Consider the following 19,259-nt stretch of genomic DNA (forward strand, 5'->3'; position numbering starts at 1 on the left):
GGTGGAAAGGAGCATAAAAATGACTTTACACTATTGTATAATACTATCTCTGATTGTTACCAATATGACCTTCAAAAAGATCCAAGGTCATATGTATGACAACATATTCCAATTTAAAATTTTCTGCTCTTTTCATTGGTGACGTCAAAAATCGGGTATTCCATTTGAAAAAATCATATTCAACATGAAATAAGAGGTCACCATGAGATACCCCTCTTCAAACTGAGTAATTTTTGTTTGGGTAACTTTTTGTGTTGTGTGTAGTTTACAAGAAAATTGCCTGGGACGATTAAAATGAAACACTCTGAAAAAAGGTCCAAGGTCATATTCTGACAACATATTTCAATGTAAAATTTTCTGCCCTTTTCATTGGTGGGGTCAAAAATAGGTGATTCCATTTGAAAAATTGTGTTAACCTTGAAATAAAGTTCAAGGTCAAGTTCAAATCCAAGGTCACCATAAGGTGCTCTCCTCCTATCTGAGTAACTTTTGTTTAGTTCATTTTTTTATATTGTGCGTAGTTTACGAGAAAATTGTCTGGGGCTATTAAAATGAAACGCTCAGTAAATAATTTATAAAAAAGTCCATACAAACATATGTCCAAAAACACTTTGTTTGAGTTACAGCTAGAGAAACATTTGCTCAGATTTCAGTTTCCCTGTGGAAATGAGTTCATAGTGAAATTTGTAAGGCATTACATATAAGAGGCAAACTTGTTGGGTTTTAAGTATTTTGAAATGAAAAATCAAATAAAATAGCTCTAAGAACTGCATCTCCCATAGTATTCATGACATTCAACATAAAACATTAACATGTGTTGATGAAAACACTTTATTTTATTTGAAGTACTACAACTTTTTTAAATGACTAATAAATATGTAAAGCCAATAAAAAACAAAACAAAATCAAATTTTATTAAAAACAGAACTAAATAAAACTTAACAGAAGAATGTTATGAATTTGTAAAAATTAAAAATCTGAGTGGACAACATACATGACTTCCTTATACGCCTATTAAATTATATTTACACATTTTTTTTTAATGAAAAGTACATAAAATTTTATTTCATTAAAAACTTCTGATATTTTTTCATATTTTTTTTTTTTGTTATTAATTATTATTCATCGTAAATATTTTTTTACAATAAGAAGTTAATAATTACACCGAGACAAAACAAATTTTTGTTACTGTGCCATTTTTTGAATTGCTTTTTTGCATACATTACAGATCTGTACAATTTAATTACAGTAAAGTACAATTTTTCTACACCTGTAGTTTTAAATAAATTATGCTTAAAAAAAATTAAGAGAAAATATAGTTAAAATCTGTAAAATTTATAATTTTGCATGACCATACCTGTGTTAGAATGATTTCGCTGATATTAGGTGGTTGATTTGCCAGCCCTCTAAATCCAAATCCATTTACCAGTAAATTTTTCATCTAAGAATTGTCTTACTTCATTTATGAAATTTGTAACGCTCCACCAAGATGATAGTACATGAAATGAATTTCATTTCACTGTAAGAAATTCATTGTTCAAAAAATAGATAATTTCTCCCTGTGACACACTGTTTTAGTGTCAAAGTGCCTACTAATTGGTTATCGATCATCCCACACCAAACAATTACCAAAAATCGTTGCTGGAAAATTGATTCAACTACAGCATGTGGGTTTTCTTCATATCACTATGCGAATTCCACGTGTTCTTTATGCCAATACAAGTAAAAATAGCTTTGTCTGAAAATTTTATGAACAGAATTAAGTGATGATCATTATTAACCCATTGACAAAATTGCATTCATCTGACACGGTCACCAAGCTAAAGGTCTTGAACTTTCTATACATGATAAGTCCATGAGCATGTAATGTCCTCCATATTATACTTTGTATAAGTGTTAAATCATATAGAGATTTTTCGCATGCTTGTTGTGGGACTAAGGTCTATCATCTGAAAAATGTTTTCCCTTTCATTACTATATATTGGTTGATGTTCAGATGAAACATTAGCGCTGGGAAGTGTACCATGCATACAAAGATTATTAAAAATTCTACAAAATACTTTACAGTTTGGAACTACTCTTCTGGAGGAAGAATATCTACATCGGTATTCTTCCTCCGCAGCTGGAGAATTTCCATCGTAAAAGCTGTACACAAAAAATCAGCATATTCTGCATGAATGAAGAGAGAGGCAGTTTTCGAAACAAAAAGTTCAAAATGGAATCTCACTTTTTTAAATTCAGATTCAGTTGGATAAATGTAGGTAGAACTATCGGCACGTAAGTTGGCACAAAAAACTAATAGCATTTAGCAAACATTTGGCACAGTGCTAGGCCAACTGAAAACATTGTCAGTTTAATATGAACGATATTTATAACCAAAAATACATACGATGCTATTTGAGTAAAACTAGTTTAGTATCCCAATTAATATTATTATTATTATTTTAAAGTATTTTAAATAATTATTTTTTCTACTCACTTTATTGCTGAAACTAGCAAATTTCAAAGTTGCTGTTGTCCATAGATTCTAAAGAGCTTGTGTCCGATTCTGAATTTGCATTTATCACAAAGTTATCAATGTGCACATCATATAAATGTTCATCTTCAATGTATTTTTTTCAAAATTGACAATATGCTCGCAGACATTACTCCACTCAGCTTCAGACACTTTATGAAATTCCTCTTCAGCTAACTTAAGAATGTCCAACATGTTAAAAGTTGTTTTTTTTAGCCACTTGCCCTTTCACTTAACTCCAAATCATTTCAATGGTATTAAGTCAGGGTGATAGGGTGGCAAGTGTAGAAATGTGTGACCATAATTTTTGAAAATGTTATCTATTAGAAATAATATGAAAAAATTGCCTTTTTTCAAAAAGCAAATGTACTGAAATCAGCTGTTTTTAATTTTTACAAATTCTTAACATTGTTAAGTATAATTATTCTGTTATATTTTTAAGAACGAAAGTTGACTCTTTTTTGCTTTTATAGATTTTATTACATTAATTTTCTTAAAATTAAATTTCCTAAAAGTTAAATGATCAAAAATGTTATCTATTAGACATTTCTTTTGATTTTCCTTATGTAATTTTATAATATCATATAATTCAGTCTTCATCACAGCAGAAGAACAGTTAATTTGTTAAGTGTTCTTTTACTGTGATAAAGAACACCAAAGGCAGCATGAACAATTATTAATAGTGAGCCCTTGGATACTGGTGTTTTCAATCCCTCATGAAGGTTTGTTGTGTCTACCCATGATTTTGGTGTCGCATGATTAGAGTAGACTATAAATAAGTATATGAAATTCTTAGAATTCCGTGTTGTGTTCACAATTCATAAATAGCACATTAGCCATGAATGAATTTATTTTGTTTGAAATTATGCTTCATCAGTTATTTAATAAAGTTATTGTACTTCAAAAATAAAGAAATTGTTTTTTTTTGTCACAGAATTTTTCTGTTTGATGTTAAATATAATGAAAACTACGGAAGATACATCATTTGATTTGGTTTTTCAGGTCAAAAAACAAAAGACACCATCAAGTTTATCCCTTACCCAAATTTCAGTATTCCCTTATCCAAATTTGCAAATTTCAGTATGACCTCATTTCAGTGAGGGATCTGAAATTCAAGCAAAATTCTTCTCTAGCCTTAACTTGATAAAGTGTTCTGGAACATAAGTTTGTATGAACCTTTTTCCTTATTTCAAGCTCTAAAATCAATTTCCAAATTATTTACCTTTACTCCTGAATCACTCTGGATAATATATAGGGATAAGTATTAATAGATAAACAAGTCGTAAAAAAAATTAATGTAAATTGTAAACATTAAATTTTGGGTTCCAAATTTGAAAGTATGATAGTATGTACATAGAAGGAGTAAACTTAAAAAGGAACATAGGGTGAATATAAAATATATGGATACAGTGGAAAAAGGAAGGATAGAATAGGATTCTTTACTTAGATCCTTAAGTTTTATTTTTAGGTACTTCATAGGTATACTTAAGTCTCTTGTATCCTTGGACTTCTTGAGTTAGTGAAGTTTTGCTTCAAAATAAATGGAAATATATTGTTATACTTACTACAGAGTAACTATGCAATGTAACTAGATAAAACAGTAATAATCAGCATGTTACTTCAAGCAGCTTGGTTCTAAAAAGTAAAAGAGCCGCTTGTTTTCTAATCCATCAGATTAGACTTAATAAATTTTGCAATGTAAAAGAATGAAATCTACCGATCTAAAAATTTGTTCTTTAGTAAAATTCATTCAACCAGTTTTGAGATAAATTATCTGCTAATACTAATTAAGAGCTTGACTGATTATACACCATTAATAATTATATCTTACATATTGATCAAATGGTGCAATTTTTGATTCAGAGTCCCAAAGCTTGTCACATAAGTCATTTAATCCAACTGCAGAACATAGCTTTTTGCTGCCAATTGATGATATAATAGACTTCTCTTCTCCATTTATTATAAACTTAATATCATCTAAAAATGAAAAAAGAAAAATGAAAATACGTTTACTGAAGAGAAAAAACACTCATACTAATTTGAACTGGAAAGTTCTAAAGATCTAAGTTAGAATTGACATTCTAAACATGAATTTTATTTTAATGCCTACTGCAGTATAGTCTTATTCCTAACTAAACTTTACTGCTTAACTCTCAGGAATCCTCTTGACAGAAGATTTTGTTCCTTTTCAGATTTAACTTTCCTTTAAACTTTCATAACTTTACTACAGAGGACCCAAAGTTTGTTAATAAAACAAGTTTTTTATCCTACAAAAACAGGATACATTTATTATTGTTTTTTTATTGATAAAAAAAAAATCATTTGTTTAAACATGAAATAATATTTATACATAATAAGAAAATATATATATATTTAAAAGATAGCTGAAGAGAACTAAATTTTTCTATGATATAATATTGGGCAGTAGAATAATCTTGTTGTAACCCGATTATAATTGTGAATGTTAATTCACCTTCTGTGTTAATTAAGAAGAGACTTTTAGAATTGTTTAATGTTAAATGTATAAGTTTTTTTGACTTATAAATACTAGATCGATCTTCAGTTAATTTACCCTTATAGAGTCAGTTTCAGGTATAACTTGTATACTATAACCTACATTAATGGTACATTATTATACCCTGAAATAAACAACAAAAAAACCACACCTAATTGTAACCATAACTGTTAAGATTGCTAACATGATATCTTGTTATAATGAAATTGATTAAGTTTTGTTCATTGTGAGATGTACATTTGTTCAGCTGAATCTTATTAAATGGATCTATTTTTTTATGAGATATTAAGGAACGTAGTGGGATGAAGTAGAGTGCTAATGCTAAAACTCTTTGGAATGAGGGAATATATATTTGTTTTTTACTCTGTCTTTGTAAAAATAAGAAAACAAATGCAGAGAAACAATGTAAAGAGACTGTTACAGAATATGAGGTAATTTTGTGAAACGCAGAAATAAGGATTATTTTTTCTTTAACTTGTTCCATTAATTTTCTTGAATTTTCACAAGAAAATACTTATGAAAATCACCATGACATCAGTCTATATAATATACTATCATCATCGCTTAATATTAGCTCTAAAGTAATGTTATGGTACAAAAAGAAAAACTAAGCAGTAATGACAAAAAAAATTTTCAAATTATCTATTTACTCAATGTAACTTTTTGTTTAAAAAATCTTTCACTTAAGTTACCTGGATACTAACTATGCAGTAACAAGTATCCTTTACAAAATAAAAAAAAAATTAAAATCTATTCATTCGGTACTGAGAAAGGCTTGAATGTATATGCAGCTACATAGTATGTAGTTAATGTTTTTTTTAGTTTTGAGGGGTTAAAATGATTAGTAATAACTACAATAACAATAAAAATAGAAAAAATACAATTTGAGTAAGTGGAATGTAGAGAATTTGGGAATTCTTTAATCTAAATCCTAAAAAAAAAATATTCTATAAAAAGTGTGGTAAGACAAACTAATGTGGAAAGTCATCTGGCAGAATGTTATACTCTTAAGTGAAAGCTTCCCTGGTTTCAAAAATTTTTTAAGCTTCTATTCCTTTTCAAGTGCTGAGCCCACTGTTTTAAATTGATCAAGTTCTTTCCTAATGGTGTAAGCTGGCAAACTAGATACTGTTGACAAATTGAAAATGAACCAAAATTCAGACTACACAATTTTCATATAGTCATTGTTTCTATAGAACAATTTTATATTTCTCGTAATGGCATGTTGTTCATCCCATCACAAATTTTTAGCAACTAAATGGCATGCTTTGAGATATGATTAATATTAAAAATCTGCCATTACTAGGTGTCATTTCAACTTAACAATTCAAAGATTTCTCTTTTCTCAAAAATCTTTATGTATAAAATTAATTCAATAATTCTTAAAAGTAAAAAAAGAAATAAATAAAAATGAAAGTAGTGGAAAAATTTTAAATAAATCAACTTGTTCCATATAAAAATACGGGTTATTAAAATAAACCAGAAAACTAGATTGACTAATTTATAAAGCTGTTTACAAAAATTTTACTTAAAATCTAAAACACAAAGATGAAGTATAAGAAAAAAACTGTTTATATGTCAATTAATAATTACATTTGCCTCTTTTATCACACATGTATTCATATTAATAATTTTTATAAATTGTTTTTGAATGGAATTTAATTTCCATCTTATGACTTATAACAATAAAAAAAAAGATCTTCCCTCAGAACCTATGGCATTAATGTATATGTGCATAGTTCCCTTGGAACTATGATATCACCTATGGCATCAGCGGCATTACTGTAGAGTGATATTTGCCTAATATTATTTATTTTTCTGCTAGAGTGTAGAATGGGATGAAATACTGTAATTCATGAATCAACAAGTTAGAAAGTTATTTATTACAAAATTACAAATTTGAACAAACAAGGATGAATTGGATTCATCACCATAATTCTTGAATTAGCTCAATTCTAAAAAAAGGGGACCTCCAGGAACTAATTTACATATGAAAATTAATGGAATTCACCCCTATAACCTTTACATTAAAGAAGTACTGATTCTACCATTCAGAAATTTTAACCCTTTAAATAATGCATAATGAATACAGCAAATTTAATAACAAATTCTTCATTTTAAAGCAATACATACAAACCTGGAAGCCAAACAAGTGTGAAATTCCTTGTTCCACCCATTAGAATTGTAAATTGTTTTATGTTGTTTATAGATGGAATCACTTCCACCCATTAAAATTACACATTCTAAAAATTTTCTGCCAATTTCATTTCCTACTGTCATAGCCCTCCTCTATGAAACATGAGACCTTGCCGTTGGTGAGGGGGCTTGAGTGCTCAGGGATACAGAGTAGCTGGACCGAAGGTGCAACCATATCGAAGAGGTATCTGTTGAGAGCCAGACTAAGGAATGATTCCTGAAAGAGGGCAGCAACTCTTTCAGTAGTTGTTACGGGCGTGAGTCAGAATGACTTAAACGGCCATATCAACATCACTCAGTCCTCTGAGTACCGTGCAGCTGAAAGCAATGGAAAACTACAGCTGCTTTTTTTCCAAGAAAATGTGGCTCTGCATTTTCATATAGCAATGATGGAGGCGCCTTCCTTGGTAAAATATTCTGGAGGTAAACTAGTCCCCCATTCGGATCTCCGGGTGGGGACTACTAAGGAAGGGGTCACCAAAAAATTAAAAAATAACATTCTACGATTCGAAGCGTGGAATGTTAGACGTTTAAAAAAGGTTGGTAGGCTAGAAAATTTAAAAAGGGAAATGGATAGGATAAATGTGGATGTAGTAGGAATTAGTGAGGTTCGGTGGGAAGAGGAAGGCGATTTTTGGTCAGGTGATTTTAGAATAATTAACTCAGCTTCAAATAGTGGGCAGGCAGGAGTAGGTTTCATAATGAACAAGAAGATAGGGAAGAGAGTAGAGTATTTCAAAACGCATAGCGATAGAATCATTGTAATAAGGATAAAATCAAAACCTAAACCGACAACGATTGTTAACGTCTATACGCCTACAAGCGCCCATGATGATGATGAGGTAGAGTATGTATACGAAGGGATTGATGAAGCAATTAAACAAGTATAAGGAGATGAAAATTTAATAATAGTTGGAGATTGGAATGCAAGCATTGGAAAAGGCAAGGAAGGAAATATAGTGGGTGAATACGGGCTGGGCAAAAGGAATGAAAGAGGGGCCGACTTATAGAGTTTTGCACGAAGTATAATTTAGTAATTGTCAACACCCAATTGAAAAATCATAATAGAAGAATATACACTTGGAAAAAGCCAGGAGATACTGCAAGGTATCAGGTAGATTATATCATGGTTAAGCAAAGATTTAGAAATCAACTTGTTGACTGCAAAACTTACCCTGGAGCAGACATTGATAGCGACCATAATTTGCTGATAATGAAATGTAGATTGGGGTTTAAAAACCTGAAGAAAAGGTGTCAGATGAATCGGTGGAATTTAGAGAAGCTTGAGGAAAAGGAGGAAAAGAAGATTTTTGAGGAGGACATCGCAAGAGGTCTGAGTAAAAAAGATAGGGTAGAAAATGTAGAAGAAGAATGGGAGAATGTTAAAAAGGAAATTCTTAAATCAGCAGAAGCAAACTTAGACGGAATAAAGAGAACTGGTAGAAAACCTTGGGTTTCACACGATATATTGCAGCTGATGGATGAACGAAGAAAATATAAGAATGCTAGTGATGAAGAAAGTAATAGGAACTATCGGCAATTAAGAAATGCTATAAACAGGAAGTGCAAACTGGCAAAAGAAGAGAGGATTAAAGAAAAGTGTTCAGAAGTGGAAAGAGAAATGAACATTGGTAAAATAGACGGAGCATACAGGAAAGTTAAGGAAAATTTTGGGGTACATAAATTAAAATCTAATAATGTGTTAAACAAAGATGGTACACCTATATATAATACGAAAGGTAAAGTCGATAGATGGGTGGAATATATTGAAGAGTTATACGGAGGAAATGAATTAGAAAATGGTTTTATAGAGGAAGAAGAGGAAGTTGAGGAGGATGAAATGGGAGAAACAATACTGAGATCTGAATTTAAGAGAGCATTAAAAGATTTAAATGGCAGAAAGGCTCCTGGAATAGACGGAATACCTGTAGAATTACTGCGCAGTGCAGGTGAGGAAGCGATTGATAGATTATACAAACTGGTGTACAATATTTATGAAAAAGGGGAATTTCCATCAGACTTCAAAAAAAGTGTTATAGTCATGATACCAAAGAAAGCAGGGGCAGATAAATGTGAAGAATACAGAACAATTAGTTTAACTAGTCATGCATCAAAAATCTTAACTAGAATTCTATACAAAAGAATTGAGAGGAGAGTGGAAGAAGTGTTAGAAGACCAATTTGGTTTCAGGAAAAGTATAGGGACAAGGGAAGCAATTTTAGGCCTCAGATTAATAGTAGAAGGAAGATTAAAGAAAAACAAACCAACATACTTGGCGTTTATAGACCTAGAAAAGGCATTCGATAACGTAGACTGGAATAAAATGTTCAGCATTTAAAAAAAATTAGGGTTCAAATACAGAGATAGAAGAACAATTGCTAACATGTACAGGAACCAAACAGTAACAGTAATAATTGAAGAACATAAGAAAGAAGCCGTAATAAGAAAGGGAGTCCGAAAAGGATGTTCCCTATCTCCGTTACTTTTTAATCTTTACATGGAACTACCGGTTAATGATGTTAAAGAACAATTTAGATTCGGAGTAACAGTACAAGATGAAAAGATAAAGATGCTACGATTTGCTGATGATATAGTAATTCTAGCCGAGAGAAAAAAGGATTTAGAAGAAACAATGAACGGTATAGATGAAGTCCTACGCAAGAACTATCGCATGAAAATAAACAAGAACAAAACAAAAGTAATGAAATGTAGTAGAAATAACAAAGAAGGACCACTGAATGTGAAAATAGGAGGAGAAAAGATTATGGAGGTAGAAGAATTTTGTTATTTGGGAAGTAGAATTATTAAAGATGGACGAAGTAGGAACGATATAAAATGCCGAATAGCACAAGCGAAACGAGCCCTCGGTAAGAAATATAATTTGTTTACATCAAAAATTAATTTAAATGTCAGGAAAAGATTTTTGAAAGTATATGTTTGGAGTGTCACTTTATATGTAAGTGAAACTTGGACGATCGGAGTATCTGAGAAGAAAAGATTAGAAGGGTTTGAAATATGGTGCTATAGGAGAATGTTAAAAATCAGATGGGTGGATAAAGTGACAAATGAAGAGGTATTGCAGCAAATAGATGAAGAAAGAAGCATTTGGAAAAATATAGTTAAAAGAAGAGACAGACTTATAGGCCACATACTAAGGCATCCTGAAATATTCGCTTTAATATTGGAAGGACAAGTAGAAGGAAAAAATTGTGTAGGCAGGCCATGTTTGGAATATGTAAAACAAATTGTTAGGGATGTAGGATGTATACTGAAATGAAACGACTAGCACTAGATAGGGAATCTTGGAGAGCTGCATCAAACCAGTCAAATGACTGAAGACAAAAAAAAAAAAAACTGTCAGCAATATTTATTCTTCCTGATATGAAGTGAGGCCCATAAAATTCATTCTTGGGTTCTAGTGACAATTCTGTAAAGCAGAAATAAAGATACTTGAAAAAATGTATTATATTCTAGCAGATACCAACAGTTACTAATCATGATCAGCAAATAAGAAAGGAAAGAAAAATAGATTCAGTAATGAAGTTTGAAAAGTACTATTTGTTTTTCTTAAACAGTTCAATGAGATGGTATTTCCGCTAATACTGATACAGTTCTACTAAAATTTTGAGGCCTTATGATTGTAGAATGAAATCTTAACAACCAATAGAGAACCTCACTGGCAATCAAATCCTTTTACATTTTAAGGTGGTGCATTTCATTTATTAGTTTCAATGATTTTAAAGTTAGAACTAAACCTCTCACATTAAGTTTTCAATAAATTCATGGTAGTCAATACTATGGGTCATGGTCACAGTTTTTTGTAATCTCCCTCTCTATGATTGATTGTTTGGTTGTAACTTTTTATTTTTGTGGTCAGATTCTATTAAGAGTATGGAAGACAAAAAAAACTTATTGTATTACAAAAAAAAGTTCTCAAATTGAAATAATAATGAAGGGTTTTGTTTTCTTTAATGTAACCAATGTTTCATGCACTCTTATATACTAATTAGAAAATAAAAACACACTTTACAGAAGATTTCCATTAATCTACATACTGGTATGGAATATTTAAATAGTTTAAGCAATTACCATAATGAAGTGAGTTTGTAAGTAAGTTTAAATTTGAAGTAAGTCCTGTATTGACTGGTGAAATATTAAAGAATTTGATTTTTTCACAAGTATTCACTGATTGTTGTGGATAGGCCAAGTGCAATTTATGTTATGACTTTAACTGGTACAGAATGTTTGGAATGCTTTCTTGTTTTAGTGTAACAATAGAACAACCATTATTACAAAAACTGAACATCTTAAATTATTATCAACAATAAAAATTACACTTACAATTCAATCTATTTGAAGTATACCAAAAAAACATAAGCTGGTTGCTTGACCGATTCAAAAATAATTGAAACTTTCCTACTTGTTTCAGGACCTTAAAATTATTTAAAAATAATTTTTTAATTATGCAGTTTACCTGTAGTGGGGATTTTTGTTATGGTGCCCACACCTATTTTTTTGTGATTATAAGGAAACTTAAAAACTATTGGTCCTGGAAGAATGAAACAAAAAGCAATTTATTCATATTTTCTCAAAGTAAAAGATTGGTCTAGTAGTTTATTTACCTATGTTTCTTATTTCTATGAGAAGATTACCCATAAAGTTGAACATGAAAAACAGTGAAATTTCTTTTTTGGTCATTTTTTTCAACAGGCAGGGATGGCATACACAGTTTGAATTATTTTGTTGAATGTAGGTATATGTTAATAATTTTACCATAAATAATATTAATGGTAATTTACTTACCTCTAGATCTTTATGATTATTTGAAAGCTAATTTTTTTAAAAAAATTTTAAATTTGGTTTCAAATAACTCTGAAGAGGCGGTGATAAAAATCTCAAATTTGCATAACTTGCAGTGTTTTTGTAGATGTTTATGGCAAATAAAAAAGTTTGTTGTGTATTGCATTAATAAAAAAGTTATAACCTCTCAAAAATCATGAAAAACCTCTTAAAAGAGATACCATTTTGACTCACTAAATAAGTGCTCCAAGGGGGTTTCTTGTCTTCTTTACACTTTACATTTTTTATATTCAGCCCTACGTTGTTGAAGTTGATATTTTCAATATTTTTAAAAGATTTTTTTTTAATTGTTAATGATAGGTCGTAATTTAATTATAACTAGCCAATACCAGTATCCTAATAAAATTTTGATTCAAAAATGCTTGTTAAACTTACCGAAACTGAAATTTCAATGAGTAGCCTACATCTTTCTACAAGAATTCATTTTTATTTTTATACTGGTTTATTTTTGTAAACATTATCAAAGAAAAAATTTATTGTAGCAAAATTTTAATTACTGTTCAATGAAATAGCCTGTTTTTGTAAAAATGAAAGTTTATTATTTAGTGTACTTAACCAACACCTGTGATATCTCTTCTGATAATTCTCTTGAAATTGGGTGAGAATGACCCGTCACTGTAGTTAGTTCAAGTGATGTCAACTTTCTCAGGACTTTAATAAGTTCTTTTGGCACTGTAACACACACTGTTTTATGACACTCTTCATTCAGATAAATTCCTGTGGAACATTTTTCTTCAATTTTTTATGTGAAATTACTTGAAAATAATGTAAAAATTTAAACTATTTTAAAATTTGCAAATATAATATTATTAAGTAAAATTTATTTATTTAATAAACATTTCCAAACACAGTTTGAAATTTGAGCCACTCGGTAAAGATGTGAACAGGTCACTGACTAATGTCAGACTGACCAGTCTGTAACTGTAAAGTTAAATAATGATACAAGCATAAATGAGAATGTTGCAATATAAATTTTCCTGACAACTGGAAATAACTTCAAGCGCCTATTATAACATGAACACTACAGTTAAATGGTACAAACAAGTCTATTTCAACTGTAGTAATAAGTAAAAAAATATTAAAGTGCCAAGAAGGCAAGAAACCCCCATGGAGCACTTATTTAGTGAGTCAAAATGGTATCACAAGAGCTTTTTCATGATTTTTAGAGGTTTTAACTTTTTTATTAGTGTTATACACAAGAAACGCTTTTATTTGCCATAAACATCTACTAAAACACTAAAGTGTGCAAATTTGAGATTGTTATCACCATCCCCATCACAGTTATTTGAAGCCAAAATCTGAATTTAAAAAAAAATTAGCTTTCAAAAATTCATAAAAATTAAGGGTTAAGTATATTACCATTAATATTATTTATGGTAAAACTACTAACATATACCTATATATAAAAAAATAATTCAAACTGTGTATGCCATCCCTGCCTCTTGAAAAAAAATTACCAAAAGTGAAATTTCACCATTTTTCATGTTCAACTTTATTGGTAATTTTCTCATGGAAAGAAGACATATAGGTAAATAAACCACTGGGCCAATCTTTTACCATGATAAAATATGATTAAATTGCTTTTTGTTTCATCCTTCCTGGAGCAATAGTTTTTTAGTTATGCATAAACCCTTACAATCGCAAAAATTTGTGCACCATAACAAAAATGACCGCCACAAGTAAACTGAATTAATTAAAAATTAAAAAAATTAGCTTTATGGTCCTGAGACATGTAGTAAACAAGTGGGAAAGTTTTATTTTTTTTTGAATTGATCAAGCAACCATCCTTGGGTCACTTCAAATGGTTTGGACCCTGCTATATTTTCAAAAAATGCACCTCTATGTGATTTTTTCATTTCTTTTTCGAGATGAAATTTCAATCCAGGAAATCTGTTCTTTCATGGAATCTGATCTTACCAATGCCATGAATCTACAATTTTTCTGGATAAACTGAAAGGAAGCGTAGGTTATCAAAACACATTTTGTAAAGTTGTCAAATTGGAATGCTTCTAGCTAATCTTACTACAGAATTGGCACAAATGCCTAAATTGGATTCATCAGGTAGCATCTAGCTATTTTCTTGACCAGAGTAGATTCAAAATTATATATGAATCAAGAGGTACCACTTAGTACAAATATTTTAAAACCCCCACTTAAGGGGTTTCATACAGTTGTTCTTCACCTACATTACCTACGTTACTTACATTAACATCCCAATATGATCTAGTATTTTCTAGTTTAACAATCAACATCATAATTAATATACTTAATAATTTATGCAATGTTGGGACAGAAAATATAAACAGTTGGTACTTACGTATTAACGCCACCGCAGCTACAGCTTTAATTAAAAACAAATTAGTCAATCTGATTTTGGTGGAAAATGGGCCGATATATAGAGTTTAACATAGATTCAAAACAGTCTCTTTATTAATTTTAATAAATGGTTATTTATATTTATTTATTTTATAAATATAATTTAACCAAACTTAACCTATGCTCGCTAACCTTGACTAATTAACAGGAGTGTTTTGATTATTTAAATAATAAATAATTGCAATAATTACTGAATTTATTATATAAATACTCAAAAAATTACGGTGCTAATTGGTCAAAGTTAGCGTGCAAAGGTTAAGTTTGGTTAAATTATATTTATAAAATAAATAAATATAAATAACCATTTATTAAAATTAGTAAAGAGACTGTTCATTTTCCACCAAAATCTGATTGACTACTTTGTTTTTAAATAAAGCTGTAGCTGCGGTGGCGTTAATACATAAGAACCAAACAGTTTATTTGGTTTAATTGTACATTAAGTGGTACATCAAAAAAGTATGAAAAGACTTGATAAGGTATGTAAATCATTAAAATCATATAAGTATGAGCTACCAGAAAAATCAATGTCGGTCAGTGCCTCAAATACTTTGGTTTTTCCAGATAGGTCTAACCTATTGAGAGTTGTACAGTTCAAATCCTAATAAAGGTAGTTTTATAAGGATTTGAGAACTAAATCATGGATATCTGTGTGTTTTGGTGGTTGGGTTTTAATTAACCACACTTCTCAGGAATGGTCGACTTGAGACTGTACAAGAGTACACTTCATTTACAATCATGCATATCATCCTCTGAAATTTAATACCTAACTGTGGTTCCAGAGGCGAAACAGAAAAAAATAGGTCTAACCTGGATGTTGAGAGGATTTGTTACCAAGTAGCTTTTCATTAATGATTGCATTATTTATACTATTGTCGGTATTGCAAACTTGTTGGTTTACATTATTTAAAAATAAGTTTTGCTTACATTATCACCAGTAATTCTACTTTGATTGTCAAACTTAACCTCATTATTTTTATCTTCGAAAACTTCTGGTAAATTCGCATTACTAAAACTAGGTGTTACCTCATTTTGACTATTAACAGTGTCTTAAATACTCTCAAAGTTTACTTACCAAAACAGAAGTTGTTTCGCAAACCTAATTATATAGTCACTGTCTACCGTCATTTCAAAATTTGTATTAATTAGCTCATCCAAAATATCATCACTTTAATGTTTACGCTTATCAAAAAAATTAATAAAAGATGATCATATTTTTTCACAAAATAAACACCTTTTAGTTCAAATAAGATGGTAAATTCAATCACGTACCACAAAACTACGAGAAAAAACTAACCTCACTTTTACAAAACATTCACATTTACTACGTACCGTTTGTCTGTTACACAATATTACAATTTTAGAAGTAGAATGCCGAAAAGTTGTTTAAATGATGTATAACATTTTTTAACTATTACAATTTTTTTATACAAGTGCAAATTGCAAGAATATTCAATTGTTTTTACCCATTATGATTAAATGAAAAAGGGACTATTGTTTGTTTGCTTTTTAAATGTTAAATTAATTAGCTGCAAAACGAAATAACAGTACATTATTTCTGCGCACATTCGTTAAAAACTTCTGATAGTTTTTTGTTATTATTGAATTATTATTATAATCCAAAAATAATCAAAATAACCTTACTTAACTACACGTGAGGTTATAACAGCTGTATGCACAAAGCGCCAACTGAAAACTGGATGTATTTAAAAAATGTTTAATTTTTAAGAAGTAAAATCAGATATTAATTAATAAATAAAATACTAATAATGTCTTAGTACATGTCTGGTAGTGGTCAGGTGTATACTTGTTATATTATAATATATATCGATATACAGCACATATATATATATATCGTAGTTTGGGAAAAATTTAGTACTTTTTAACAGGATCCGAATTTTTGGAAGAAAATCGCAAATATCTCAAAAAACGATCGGTCCTAGCCCTCTGAAAAATTGTCTCAACCCCCCTGGGCGATAATCCCATCCGTTCCCATCGGGGTGCCGTTCGGAAATTGGGGAGGGGGTGTCACCGTAATATTTCGGCAACCGCTGGTCCGATTTTTACGATTCAAACGGCGTAAGTACCGGCAGGTCGAACCGTTTAACTCATCGGGTACGCTCTTGATCGACCGGATCTCGGTTATCCGGAAATTAATTCGTTTAGCCCTGCGTTTTGATCGCACTCACCCGACGTAATACGTACAGATCCGATCTTTCGCTAAACACGCTCAAATCTGTGCGCTAGCGATTACCGGTCCGCAGGGTCTAGCTGCGGAGGGCGTGCCACAGGCATGCATCTGCAGCTAGTATATTCGCTAAATAGGGGCGACGGAAGCGTAGAAGAAATATAATCGCCGAATCCTTCGTAAAAAAAAAAAACAAAAAAACGTGTAAATATATTCTAATTAGAAAAAAAAAACGTGTACGCGCGCAGAAAGAAATAGGGATCAGGAAAGTTAAAAAAATCTGCATTACGGTGGGTTTTTAATTTTTTCCGCCGTATTGAATCATACTTAATTTTTTAAATAGAAAGGTTGACGTATGATACGTGATTTCGGTTTAAAATTTTACAACAAAATAATGGTGAACGCCGTTTTTCTGTTAACGCCTTCGTTTTCAAGTTTTAAGCGTGCAAATTTGGAACGATGGAAAAATCGTGTCAGTAATAAAACGCGATGCACGATCAATTTTATTGCATTTTCCATTCATAATGCAGACAATAGCTATGCTGTAATATCGGTAGTAATAAAATAACTAATAATTAACAATGAAACAACAAATTACATCGACTTATATCATTTTCTAAATAAAAATTAAGTTCCACTGCCAATATCGGCTGATATTTGTAAAATGAAACAAATCGGCTGGAAATAATTAAAAAATCTGATGTGGACACCACATGACTTCCTTGTACTCCTATTAAATCAGATATACACATTTTTTTTAAATGAAAAGTACATCAAATTTTATTTTATTAAATTTTTTTTTTTTTGAAGTCTCGAACCTAGGTGCCTTCCCCTTGTAAGATCCAAATATTTCATTAATTAAAATTTTATTTGGCTATAACTCTGGAACCAATAAAAATATGTATTTTTGACTTTTTCTTAATCGCAGTAAGCCCTCGTTGAGAGCTTTTTAACGATATATTATAAGCGGTACTTATTTTCATCGGTTCCAGAGTTATAGCTCAATAAATTTTTAATTAATGAAATATTTGGTTCTTACAAGAGGAAGGCATATCGGCTCGGATCAGACTTAATCTCTTTTTTTTAAATTTAAATATATTGATTTATTAATAATTATTAACCTCTGATTGTAAAAAAATTATAAACGTAGGGCTAAAACTGTGGCAGGGTTTGTTGTCTTTTCTCTTTTATACTTTTTTTTTCCTATTTAGCCTCCGGTAACTACTGTTTAGATAATTCTTCAGAGGATGAATGAGGATGATATGTATGAGTGTAAATGAAGTGTAGTCTTGTAGATTCTCAGTTCCTGAAATGTGTGGTTAATTGAAACCCAACCACCAAAGAACACCGGTATCCACGATCTAGTATTCAAATCCGTGTAAACGTAACTGGCTTTACTACGTCTTGAACGCTGTAACTCTCGACTTCCAAATCGGCTGATTTGGGAAGACGCGTTAACCATTAGACCAACCCGGTGGGTTAGGGTTTGTTGTCTGATGAAGTTTTCGGCAACGTTTACCTATCGGACAAATATCAGCCTTCAACTTCTGAGTCTGAAGTAGAGGAAGATGAACCACCTTCATCTTGATGAAAAGAGAATGTTCATTCAAAAAAACAGGTAGGCCTAGTCCTAGTATTACTATTGACAAAATTGATAATAATAATCATCCTCTTTTGCCGATTCCAAGTACATCGTTTGCGGAGATGATAAAGGTCAAAGGTCTGTTGCTACTAAAGTAACTATGGCCCTCATGACCGATCTACTGGATAAGGGGCGTACACTCTGCACTGATATCAGTACACCTCAGTAGCACTAACCCATGAGCTACTAAAACGAAACACTCACCTGGTTGGTACTTTGAAACGAAACAGAAAGAATAATCCCCAAGTGTAGTTAAAAAATAAATTCAAAAAGGGGAAAATTTTGTTGTTGAAAGCAATACAGGTGTAGTTGTGTTAAAATGGCATGACGGAAAAGATGTCCTAATGTTGACAACCAAACACACCGATGATAGAAGTTCAGAGACGAAACAATCCTGTTCAGAAACCGAAGTGTGTCATAGAATACAACACAGGAAAGGCATCAACAGTTATTGCTCATCTCTGAGACGTGGAGAGAAGTGGTACAGAAAACTTGCTGTGGAATTGCTTCTTGGAACCGATGTAGTAAATGCGCTATACTTATACAATCAGCTTACAAATGGAAACATGCAAATCATTGCATTCAAAGAATTGACAGGAATCAACGTTAGTGCCGTTGCTCCTCCTCCGACACCAGTAGACCAACCTCACCGCCTTGTCGATGTTGGCAGACAAGGAAGAAGGCGATGTCATAAATGTTATGAAGAAAAGCCAAAGGACGAAGGCAGGAAGATTGCCATGCAAAAAACTACTCAAACCAAATATAAATGTGTGGTGTGTGAAAAACACTTTTGCTTGGACTGTTTTTTGGTGTACATAAATATTTTGTCTGAAAAGTTTTTTTTTTTCTAGCAGATTTTTTGCAATTTGAAGATGAAAATTTTCCACTGTTTTTTTTAGAGATACTACCGTAAGAGCTTTAAAAAATTAAGATTTTCACATTTTAATGCAGTGGGTAACTTGCAAGATGG

At 30.9% G+C, this 19,259-nt stretch overlaps 1 protein-coding gene across 11 annotated transcripts in view; it reads right to left on the reverse strand.

The window, feature by feature from the left end:
• LOC142327363 (uncharacterized) overlaps positions 1-19,259 on the reverse strand; it is a 159,800-nt gene that overhangs the window by 25,580 nt on the left and 114,961 nt on the right. For 4 of the 11 annotated variants that reach the window (XM_075370342.1, XM_075370352.1, XM_075370340.1 and 1 more), the window contains exons 1-2: positions 15,535-16,112; positions 4,347-4,492 (exon numbers count right to left, since the gene is read on the reverse strand). The gene's annotated coding sequence lies outside the window, so the exon portion shown is untranslated. Of the gene's footprint in view, positions 1-1,357; positions 2,167-2,479; positions 2,693-4,346; positions 4,493-15,269; positions 15,377-15,534; positions 16,113-19,259 lie in introns of those variants that run through there. The other 7 variants (XM_075370343.1, XM_075370347.1, XM_075370348.1 and 4 more) reach the window with 5 other exon arrangements.

This window comes from Lycorma delicatula, chromosome 7, assembly GCF_047948215.1.
Source record: "Lycorma delicatula isolate Av1 chromosome 7, ASM4794821v1, whole genome shotgun sequence".
NCBI classification, from domain to species: domain Eukaryota; kingdom Metazoa; phylum Arthropoda; class Insecta; order Hemiptera; family Fulgoridae; genus Lycorma; species Lycorma delicatula.